Here is a 3,926-nt window from a genome sequence, read left to right as displayed (position 1 = left end):
CCTGTAGTTTTTCGAAAAGTGCCCCACAGTTCGAGAAATTCCCTTTTGTTTGGTCAATGGCGCGGTATACGAATAATGCAAGTTGCAATTCAAAATCGATTTATTAAAATTGAGTGAGTTTTGCACGCGGAGGATAAGTACACCGTGGAGGCCCAAGGGCCCACCTAAAACCCCCTACCTGTAGTTTTTCGAAAAGTGCCCCACAGTTCGAGAAATTCCCTTTTGTTTGGTCAATGGCGCGGTATACGAATAATGGAAGTTGCAATTCAAAATTGATTTACTAAAATTGAGTGAGTTTTGCACGCGGAGGATAAGTACACCGTGGAGGCCCAAGGGCCCACCTAAAACCCTCTACCTATCGTTTCATACGATCAGCGGTTCTTATTATCTTAGAAATGTAGATTTGTGGCCCTGAAAAGGGCCGTTTTTTATCAGCAGAACGCCGGCCGGCTAATCCTTTATGGCATTTCTTATCTCGCGTTCCATGGCGCGCAACCCTAATACGTTGGGATGGATTCCGTCCGTGTCAAACATATGGATGCCTGGCCGATGGAAGATTCGGTTTAGGTCAGCAAGTACTAGACCTTGTTTTTCAGCTAGAGCTGTAACAGCTTTGTTGATGGCGGCAACGTTGTGGTCACTTCTGGTTGTGCGTCTATTGGGTGGAATTGTGCACAAGACGATTCTTACGGACGGTTTCATCCGCTTGAAGTCCCGGATCAGCCACTTCAGCGTTCTTCTAAATTTCGGTTCGTGGAACTCCTTCCTCGCTGCGTCATTGGTCCCTATCATAATGACAGCGGTGTTCACGTCGCTGGGGATACTCCACACGCTTCCTTTTGCAGCTGAAGAACTCAAACGGCGCCTTAATTGATCAATTGTCTGCCCACCTACACACAATTCCGCACACCACTTTCCTTCTTCATTTTTGAAAGAGTTGATCTCACTCACTTTGCAGAGCATCCTTCGCAATATGCTGTCCCCCAGGTGAAACGTCATGATCAACTATCTCTCATCAACTGTTTCCAACGACTGGTTGTAGGTCCAAAATAAATTAATTTGAGATATAATGACAGGGTCATTAGGTAATGGTGTCAATTATTATTTCAAGTACCTACCTATTATAAATAAATCTACCTTTATTTTCGAATATGTAGATATTATGCAGATAAATAGGAAAGTAATGAGAACATTAGTATTGTTTCCGCTAATGATACCTTTAATGAATATACACCAATTAAGCTCAAATGCAAAACTGCATAAACAATTGGAATGTGTAATTTCCATATCAGTAATTAAGTAGGTACGGTACTTGAAATAATAATTGACAGTTACCTAATGACCCTGTCATTATATCATATCTCAAATTAATTTATTTTGGACCTACAACCAGTCGTTGGAAACAGTTGATGAGAGATAGTTGATCATGACGTTTCACCTGGGGGACAGCATATTGCGAAGGATGCTCTGCAAAGTGAGTGAGATCAACTCTTTCAAAAATGAAGAAGGAAAGTGGTGTGCGGAATTGTGTGTAGGTGGGCAGACAATTGATCAATTAAGGCGCCGTTTGAGTTCTTCAGCTGCAAAAGGAAGCGTGTGGAGTATCCCCAGCGACGTGAACACCGCTGTCATTATGATAGGGACCAATGACGCAGCGAGGAAGGAGTTCCACGAACCGAAATTTAGAAGAACGCTGAAGTGGCTGATCCGGGACTTCAAGCGGATGAAACCGTCCGTAAGAATCGTCTTGTGCACAATTCCACCCAATAGACGCACAACCAGAAGTGACCACAACGTTGCCGCCATCAACAAAGCTGTTACAGCTCTAGCTGAAAAACAAGGTCTAGTACTTGCTGACCTAAACCGAATCTTCCATCGGCCAGGCATCCATTGGTTTGACACGGACGGAATCCATCCCAACGTATTAGGGTTGCGCGCCATGGAACGCGAGATAAGACGTGCCATAAAGGATTAGCCGGCCGGCGTTCTGCTGATAAAAAACGGCCCTTTTCAGGGCCACAAATCTAAATTTCTAAGATAATAAGAACCGCTGATCGTATGAAACGATAGGTAGAGGGTTTTAGGTGGGCCCTTGGGCCTCCACGGTGTACTTATCCTCCGCGTGCAAAACTCACTCAATTTTAATAAATCAATTTTGAATTGCAACTTGCAGTACACCGCGCCATTGACCAAACAAAAGGGAATTTCTCGAACTGTGGGGCACTTTTCGAAAAACTACAGATAGGGGGTTTTAGGTGGGCCCTTGGGCCTCCACGGTGTACTTATCCTCCGCGTGCAAAACTCACTCAATTTTAATAAATCAATTTTGAATTGCAACTTGCATTATTCGTATACCGGGCCATTGACCAAACAAAAGGGAATTTATCGAACTGGGGGGCACTTTTCGAAAAACGACAGGTAGAGGGTTTTAGGTGCGCCCTTGGGCCTCCACGGCGCCCTTATCCTCCGCGTGCAAAACTCACTCAATTTTAATAAATCAATTTTGAATTGCAACTTGCATTATTCGTATACCGGACCGTTGACCAAACAAAAGGGAATTTTTCGAACTGTGGGGCACTTTTCGAAAAACGACAGGTGGGGGGTTTTAGGTGCGCCCTTGGGCCTCCACGGCGCCCTTATCCTCCGCGTGCAAAACTCGCTCAATTTTAATAAATCAATTTTGAATTGCAACTTGCAATATTCGTATACCGGGCCATTGACCAAACAAAAGGGAATTTTTCGAACTGTGGGGCACTTTTCGAAAAACGACAGGTGGGGGGTTTTAGGTGCGCCCTTATCCTCCGCGTGCAAAACTCACTCAATTTTAATAAATCAATTTTGAATTGCAACTTGCATTATTCGTATACCGGGCCATTGACCAAACAAGAGGGAATTTTTCGAAATGTGGGGCACTTTTCGAAAAACGACAGGTAGGGGGTTTTAGGTGGGCCCTTGGCCCTCCACGGCGCCCTTATCCTCCGCGTTCAAAACTCACTCAATTTTAATAAATCAATTTTGAATTGCGACTTGCATTATTCGTATACCGGGCCATTGACCAAACAAGAGGGAATTTTTCGAACTGGGGGGCACTTTTCGAAAAACGACAGGTAGAGGGTTTTAGGTGCGCCCTTGGGCCTCCACGGTGCCCTTATCCTCCGCGTGCAAAACTCACTCAATTTTAATAAATCAATTTTGAATTGCAACTTGCATTATTCGTATACCGGGCCATTGACCAAACAAAAGGGAATTTATCGAACTGGGGGGCACTTTTCGAAAAACGACAGGTAGAGGGTTTTAGGTGCGCCCTTGGGCCTCCACGGCGCCCTTATCCTCCGCGTGCAAAACTCACTCAATTTTAATAAATCAATTTTGAATTGCAACTTGCATTATTCGTATACCGGGCCATTGACCAAACAAAAGGGAATTTTTCGAACTGTGGGGCACTTTTCGAAAAACGACAGGTAGGGGGTTTTAGGTGGCCCCTTGGCCCTCCACAGCGCCCTTATCCTCCGCGTGCAAAACTCACTCAATTTTAATAAATTAATTTTGAATTGCAACTTGCATTATTCGTATACCGGACCGTTGACCAAACAAAAGGGAATTTTTCGAACTGTGGGGCACTTTTCGAAAAACGACAGGTGGGGGGTTTTAGGTGCGCCCTTGGGCCTCCACGGCGCCCTTATCCTCCGCGTGCAAAACTCGCTCAATTTTAATAAATCAATTTTGAATTGCAACTTGCAATATTCGTATACCGGGCCATTGACCAAACAAAAGGGAATTTTTCGAACTGTGGGGCACTTTTCGAAAAACGACAGGTGGGGGGTTTTAGGTGCGCCCTTATCCTCCGCGTGCAAAACTCACTCAATTTTAATAAATCAATTTTGAATTGCAACTTGCATTATTCGTATACCGGGCCATTGACCAAA

The sequence above is a fragment of the Photinus pyralis genome, unplaced genomic scaffold (genome assembly GCF_008802855.1).
Source record: "Photinus pyralis isolate 1611_PpyrPB1 unplaced genomic scaffold, Ppyr1.3 Ppyr1.4_LG3a, whole genome shotgun sequence".
NCBI lineage: Eukaryota > Metazoa > Arthropoda > Insecta > Coleoptera > Lampyridae > Photinus > Photinus pyralis.
This window is presented reverse-complemented; position numbering follows the sequence as displayed.